At 42.8% G+C, this 8,404-nt stretch overlaps 1 long non-coding RNA gene across 1 annotated transcript; it reads left to right on the forward strand.

The window, feature by feature from the left end:
* The first annotated feature begins 239 nt into the window (after window positions 1–239).
* LOC310848725 lies at window positions 240–4,282 on the forward strand. The gene is made up of 2 exons (XR_014566545.1): window positions 240–1,414; window positions 3,857–4,282. It is a non-coding gene; the product is annotated as an uncharacterized lncRNA (long non-coding RNA).
* Window positions 4,283–8,404: the final 4,122 nt, after the last annotated feature.

The raw sequence follows: 8,404 nt of genomic DNA on the forward strand, positions 1-8,404 counted from the left end.
GCTGAAGTATCATTAACAGATAACAGTCAAAACAAAAAAATTCCTTCCAGTAGCACCTTAAAGACCAACTAAGTCAGTTCTTGGTATGAGCTTTCGTGTGCATGTATCTGAAGAAGTGTGCATGCACACGAAAGCTCATACCAAGAACTGACTTAGTTGGTCTTTAAGGTGCTACTGGAAGGAATTTTTTTGTTTTGACTATGGCAGACCAACACGGCTACCTATCTGTAACTAGATAACAGTCAGTGCTTTTCCACTAAGTAATTTGGGTTGTCAGTGGGGCTTCGTCCCACATGTGTCAGATGATACTTAGTGGAACCTTTGAGAGAGGAAACAGCATTTAAGGTGAAGGTTGTGTTCCCCACCAACTCTCACCATTTCTGACTCCACCACTTCCTGCAGGATGTGTGGGTCAAAGACACTGGGCTGCTGCGAGTTCCTCAGCTGTCTTGCACGTATTAGTGCAGAGATAATCACAAAAGTATACCCATTACAGAAGCTTTAACTATTCTGCCAAATGCCAAACCAATGATCAGAGAACTTCTAGAACATCCCACTGCTGGTAATGGCTCCCCCCCAAAATTTTTAATCCTGATCTCCCTAACTTCTTTCCTTCTTGGAGCGATGCAATCACCCAATCACAAGGTGGTTGTGTAAAATTTAGCATTGATTGTGAGCTTTTTAAATAAATTGTATCCTAGTGGGAAAAAATCTGTTAGATGCACAATTATTTAGGAACCAGCACCAGTTCTTGACCAAAACTATTAACACCACAGAAGAATATCACATTTGCATCTTCCCTGGATCATCTGGATATCAGTGACAAAATAACGAAACAATTGTATTAGCATTTTACAAGCAAGAGGGTAGCCCTGCCTAACAAAGCATCTCAGATGTCATGGACTGGTTGGATGCAGAGGAATGGTGGGAGGAACCAGCTGAGGAACCTCCAAGGGAAGAAGGCTCAAAGCCTAGGGAGTGGTGGTGGGATGGCAATGAGCGATCAGAGGAAGAAGACAGGGAAGAAGGTGTCGGAAGCTGAAGAGGTAACTGAGCTGGGAAAGTCTTGTGTTAGAGAGAAGTCCAGAAGAAGCAGGGGAGGAGTGAGGCCAAGAGGTAGAGATAAGTCAGGCTGGTATAGAAGCACACATCTCCGCCTCCTGTAACATGCTCCCCTCCTCCCCCAGTCTCCTAGGACCAAGAGAGGCATGAAGTGAAAGGAGCAAAGGCACACAGGCGCAGTCTCAGATTGCTTGGGGAAAATCCTGGAGAGGGGGGGACTTAGGCAGAGTTGCTGTGCTCATTAGGCCTGGCACCCCTGTGTAGATCCTGTTTTTTCTCTCATAAAGAGCTGACTTCATTTATTCTGATTACTGCTGGCTCACTCCTGACATCAGCTGCAGTGGCAAATAAGGTAAAAAGCAAGTTAGGCAGTTGTGTGATTTCGGCAGCAGGGCAAGGAGGTCAAGGTAACCAAAATTTGTATGTTGTAGTGACCAGCATAGGAGGGTAGCTGAATGAACCACAGCTGCACAATGGAAATGACCATAACCTGTTTTATTTTAAAAAAATAAAGATTGATGGAATTAAAAGAGTTTTTACAAACCTATATTCAGGAAGATTAAATGCAAATAAGTCATGGGAATATAAATGCTTCCCTGGTGAAGAATAACTCCATTCTACTATCCCTTGTAGTACAGTTTATCCTTTTTTCTAAAATTCTCTGTGTATTTGATTTCCTGGCACATGTACTGGGGGATTATTAGATTCAATGTCTAATTGTTCCTTTCCCAATGCTGTAAACAGAACAGCAGTGTTTTAGTCTGCCATGCAAGTTCCTGAGGGATATGCTGTGTTCAGTGAATTCCTCTGCATTTGTTCATCTTTATATCACACGGAATATAAGCGACAAAGCAATGGGACTTAAAAGTATTAAGATTAGGGCATTAAAAAAAACAACCTAAAGGGCTATGAACGTTATCCATTACTGTTTTTCAGTAAAATTTGTAGCCTACTCTTTAAACACAAATGCTAGCACAAATAGTCAAATACTATGGTTGATCAGTCCTAAAAAACAGAACCTTTAACATATTTTCTTGTAAGTTTTGTTTCAAGATAATAAGTTGGATTGAATGAATCCTAATGGAATCTTAACTGAGCAATTTATGAAAAATAAGGACTTACTAGTTTGCTCTTACAGCCTCCTGTTCAAGTCTAAGGGTTAATAGGGTCATCTTCACACATATTTTAGATTGGCGAACAGGGTTCAACAAGTTGGACCCATAATAAAATGTTCATTTTCCAGGCATTCTAATCTATCCCCTATTTCCTGGCCTCTTCCTTCTCTCCAATCGTGAGCCAACATTCTGTTTTGGCTACCAATGTTTTGGCTCTGGGAGAATACATTTGATAGCCAGCATAGAGGACTGGCTCTTTGCACTGGACTTTTGGATCGGGCTAATGTTTAAATAACTTGGCTTCAAGGCTCCCTCCTCCCAAGTGGGAAGCCAGACCCAATATGGGTAGTTCAAAAGTGATGCAGAGGTTGTATTACATTAAATAATGTAAAAAGTGACTGATACCAATGTGAAAAATAAATTAAGTAGTCTAGGCTCTTCTGCAATAGATTGGTTTGTTGAGTAGAGATTGCACAATAACATAGTATTGTAGATTCGCTGCTGAGGAAAGGTGTTAATACTTATATCTTGCACTAACAAAGCAGATTTATTGTGTAAATCATATGGTTGTGTGGCAAGGCTTCATGTTTAATTAAAAATAAATAAGCAATTGCAGGAATTGGCCCTTTAGTTACATAAAAACAAGCAGCCTGGTTAAAAATAGAAATGAACACTGTCTGTCATTCCATAAACAAATCCCTTCCACTACAGACGAGACATTTTTCTAGCTCCAACAATAGATGCCTTTATTTACTATTCAATAACAGTAGAAAGGTCAAAACCATTGCTTTCTTTCCATGGACACTATTTTTAATTGGTAAGCACTTTTGATTTTTTCCCCAAAGGATCATTTTCTATTAAATTGATTAACACAATATAAATGGCTGAATAACTGCATCTTCCTAAGGATCAAAGGTCTGTTCATAGAAAACCACCGTGAGCGAAAACCTATGCAGCTAAGCCTGCAGTCCCAAACACATTTACTTAGGGAGTAAGCTTCACTGAACAGCTTCTAGTGGGTTCAGCTTCTAGAACACCACTTGCATTATTGTGCGTTGGTTTTGTGTTTGCGTTGCTCCAAGCCAGGCAAGGATTCAGCGGCGCTTGCATAAATCACTGCCACTTCCTTTCCTTCAATTTTCCTTTTCCCAACGATGGAGGGAAACCTCTAATATACTAATAGAGGCTTGTGTTAATAATATCTGGAGTATTGCTCTATCAGAACGCCACACATACCATTGGCAACTAATTAAGCGCATCTCCAAAAAAGATAGTTTTGATACTATCTGGTCTCCTCTTTTTTATTGAAGAACAAGAGGATATTTTAATACCGTCATCATCACAGAGGTGTCTGTGGAGGGGATATATTCACTGAAAATTTTAGCTGTGCCCCCTTTTCTTATTCAAAAAAGGAACCTACCTGTTTGTTAAGTCTGGCACCAGAGGTCCTTCTCTAAATATCCCTGCCACTCTGTAGGCTTTCTTAATAATAATGACTATTATTTACAAGCTGCTATGTGACTGGGTTGCCCAGAGAGCCACATTTTAGACATTTTTTTTTTAAATCCCCATGATTTTATATCTACTGTTTTTTGTATTTTTACTGTTGCTATGATAATTGCCATTGTTTCTGATGTTTTTGATCTGTTTCATATTTGTTTTATGGTTCTCTTTTGCAGGTTATCTTGAAAATCTAGATTAATAAAATTCTGGAAGAAGAAGAAGGAGGAGGAGGAGGAGGAGAAGAATTTCTCCACCTAGCAATTACTTCTGCTGCTGAAGAGGTTTCCCCAAACTCAAAATACAGAATACTCCTTTGGCATCACACATTTTTTATAAGCAATATGAAAGCTTTCTGCAAGAGATAAAGGACAGCTCATAAAAACATAATATGCATTTCCCCCTAATAAAAGTTGTTTCATTCCAGTGGTGGCAGGTTTTATTCCAATAGCAGTTTGAACTTGTATGCCCTGTTGCTAGGTTTTCATCCACCGACACCATTAGAAGAAGCAAATTGGTGATCTGGCCCCCTAAATATAGCAAAGAACATTTATGGGCATCAAAGGGTGTTTAATAGGTTGCAATAAAAAGAAATTCAACCTTGATTGGTTTTTTTTAACTGCTATTTTCTGTCTGCAGCTACCCAACTAGAATAGTAGATAGTCGTCTTTTGCAAATGGACTTTTTATTACAAGCGGGAAATGGGTGGTAATGGATAATAAGACATTTTCACACCTCTCCTGTCCTGGACCTGTTGTTGTTCAACGTCTTGATAAATGACTTGGATGAAGGAATTGAGAGGATGCTCATCAAATCTGCAGATGATACCAAGCTAGGAGGGGTAGCTAATGCTGCAGAAGGCAGAATTGGGATTCAATATGACCTTAACAGTTTGGAGAACTGGGCCCAAGCTAATTTAAATAGGAACAAATGTCAGGTTTTGCACTTAGGTATGAAGAACAAGGGACGCGGGTGGCGCTGTGGGTAAAACCTCAGCACCTAGGACTTGCCGATCGCATTGTCGGCAGTTTGAATCCCCGCGGCGGGGTGCGCTCCCATCGTTCGGTTCCAGCGCCTGCCAACCTAGCAGTTCGAAAGCACCCCCGGGTGCAAGTAGATAAATAGGGACCGCTTACCAGCGGGAAGGTAAATGGCGTTATGTGTGCTGCGCTGGCTCGCCAGATGCAGCTTGTAACGCTGGCCCCGTGACCCGGAAATGTCTGCGGACAGCTCTGGCTCCCGGCCTATAGAGTGAGATGAGCGCACAACCCTAGAGTCTGGCAAGACTGGCCCGTACTGGCAGGGGTAGCTTTACCTTTACCTATGAAGAACAAGCAGCACAAATATAAGATGGGGGGCACCTGGCTTGCTAGTAGTATATGTGAAAAGGATCTAGGAGTCTTAGTAGACCATAAGCTTACCATGAGTCAATAGTGTGATGCAGCACCAAAAAAGGCTAATGCTATTCTAGGCTGCATCCACAGAAGTATAGTGCCCTGATCAAGGGAAGTAATAGTACCACTCTATTCTGCCTTGGTCAGACTACTCCTGGAATACTGTGTCCAGTTCTGGGCACCACAGTTTAAGGATATTGACAAGCTGGAACATGTGCAGAGGAGGGTGACCAAGATGATCAAGGGTCTGGAAACCAAGCCCTGTGAGGAATGGTTGAGTGAGCTGGGTTTGTTTAACCTGGTAAAGAGAATAGCTATCTTCAAATACTGTATCTAAAAGGCTGTCACGTGGAAGATGGAGCAAGCTTGATTTCTCCTGCTGTAAAAGATTGGACCCATACCAATGACTTACTTCAAGTTAAAAGAAAGGAGATTCCAACTAAACATCAGTAAGAGCTGTTTGACAGTGGAACTGATTCCCTTGGAAGGTAGTGGACTCTCCTTTTAAGCTCATATTGCACATATGCAATCAATCAATCAATCTTAGAATGCTAACTATATTTTGTGTAAGTACTAATATATAATTGTTTGCCAGTCAGTCACCATTGGATGCAAGCCATTTCTGAACCCTCTTTTTTGCAGCAAAATGATCTCCCAGTTCTACTCCACAATGTCACTAATCTGAACTTGTGCCGCTCTGCCACTGTCTTGGCTGCCACTGTTAGTTATTACCCTGCCAACATTTGCCTTTCATCTTTTCCCAAAAGTCAACTTCTATTACAAAGGAAATGAAATGTTCTCCTTGCTTGCCAACATTCTGAGAGAACGCTTTCTCTCAGAATGACTCAAAGTTCCCTATTCCCACACCCTGGTGTTACTCTGAGAACAACTAAAGTATAAACTTTTCAGCAGCGGTTATTTGTTTTAACACCTTCCCCCATTGTAAAATGTTTGGCACTAGGTAAAGATCAACAGTGCTAATTTTATCTAGATTTCACATATCCCCTGGCCACATAAGCAGGGCCTATTTGTTCTTTAAAACCTGAGGACAAAAAACATGATGCTGTGTCAACCTTTCTCTCCCTCATCCTCTGCCAGAGGAAAAAGTGTGGAGTTAAGTAGCTTCAGGGCATTCAGACAGTACAAGAATAATGGGGGGTGGGGGCTGAAGTAGCTTCAAGGGGGGATATTTTTTTTGGGGGGGGAAGCAGTGAGCTTTCTTAAGAAGTCAGTCAAATATGCTATTAGATGAGGACTAATCTGGAGTCCAGGGTAAAACCTCAGTGCCTAGGACTTGCTGATCGCATGGTCGGCAGTTCGAATCCCCGCGGCGGGGTGAGCTCCCGTCGTTCGGCCCCAGCTCCTGCCCACCTAGCAGTTTGAAAGCACCCTTAAGTGCAAGTAGATAAATAGGTACCGCTTTATAGCGGGAAGGTAAACGGCGTTTCTGTGTGCTGCGCTGGTGCTGGCTTGCCAGCTGCAGCTTCGTCACGCTAGCCACGTGACCCGGAAGTGTCTTCGGATGGCGCCGGCTCACGGCCTCTTGAGCGAGATGAGCACATAACCCTAGAGTCGGACACTGTGGGAGTCATAAAGCCATGGCAGAGGTTTGTAAATGCTGCAGGGTACCTCTGGACCTCGTGACCAGCACTCTGAGCTTTACAATGTATTGGAATGTAATGACCCTATATGGCGATGGGGTGCAATAAAAGCTTGGCCGGATGTAGGTAACATGAGATTGGCAAACGGCCATGTGGCTGGTCAGAACAAAGGAGAATAAATCGGAGAAGGGCAGACAGAGGGGCTGCTCTCTCTTATCATGGAAATATTACTGGCTTTCTGCGTCTTTATTTTACCCTAAAGAAGTGCCACTTGTAACGGCAGGCTCCAACAAGTGGTGCCCTCTCTGAGGCTCAATTAAAAGAAGAGAAAAACTTAAAAGAAAGCAGTGTGAGACAGACTTCAAAGAGAACCATGAGAAGCAACTTAAAGGAAACAGTCTGAGGCAGACTAAGAGGATTTTAAAAGACACTGTGAGAGGACTTTCGATCCAAGCAGTGGATATCATCGGCTCACCACGTCCGGCAAGGATTTCAAAGCGCTTATACATCTTTAAAAAAAGATCCCTGGTGAGTTTGATCCCTTTTATATTGATTTTAGAAACATGGGCACCTCTTTGACTACTCCCCAACATAAATTTTTAAGAGACTTAAAATTTCTCCTCTCCTCCAACAAATTGGAAGTCCCTGATGGCGATTTGATACAGCTCATTCAAGCCATCGATGAGCACTGCCCCTGGCTTGCTGCAAATGGGACATGGGAACTAAAACAATGGGATAAGATTGGAGCACATTTTCATGGACACCCCAGTTTCAGTGTTCGAATTTTAAATGCTTGGTGTAAGATTCGTTATGCTATGGGCTCTTTATCACCAAAAAATATCTCCATGGCTGCATTGCCAAAACAACCTTCAACTTCTTTAATTCAGCATGCTGTTCTGCCATGTGTTCCAGCACTTGCTTTGCCAGCAGCCCCAGACCCCAAGCCTCCAGACTACAGTTCCTCACCAGAGGACCCAATCCTGCAAAAATACAGTGGTCTGGCTGGAAATGACCCTGCTCTTTCAGCAGCAGAATCAGCTACCCCTTTTCAACGTGCAGTACTTGCCTGCTCCTTATCTCAGGATACCATGGCATTCCCTGTTATTGTGCCCCCTGCTGGTGCTCCAGCAGGAACTCAAGCCCAGCACCAACCTTTTGATTTTAAAATCTTGAAAGAGCTGCAGCAGTCAGTAAAAGTCAAGGAACAAATACAGCAAATGGGAACTTTACAACCTGGCATGGCAAATCCAAATATGCTCCCACGAGAATATCAGTTGGCAGTGATTGATTTAAAGGACTGTTTTTTTTCTATCCCATTGGATCCAGCAGACAGGGAACGGTTTGCTTTTACATTGCCAGTATATAACAATTCTCAGCCCACCCAGCGATATCAGTGGATTGTCCTGGCTCAAGGCATGTGGAACTCCCCTACACTTTGTCAACATTTTGTGGATGAAGCATTGAAACCTTTCCGCATGCGCCACCTAGAGGACAAGCCTTTGTGGGTTCCAGCTCGATGCGTGCATCCATGGCGAGTCCCTTCAATTGCGGAAGTGCCTTCCCCACCATCTGCCTTGCCATCCTTTGCTGCACCGTTATACAAGGAAGAGAAGCAGACGACCCAGTCCAGTTGAAACCACCATATTTCACCTTATCAGCTGGCAAGCCGCTGTCATCAGAATCCTACTCTGGCTGGCAGCATCCATGGCTCAGCCACTCTCGAACTATAAGA

This window comes from Podarcis gaigeae (genome assembly GCF_964106915.1).
Source record: "Podarcis gaigeae genome assembly, chromosome: 7".
In the NCBI taxonomy this organism is placed as follows: Eukaryota; Metazoa; Chordata; class Lepidosauria; order Squamata; family Lacertidae; genus Podarcis; species Podarcis gaigeae.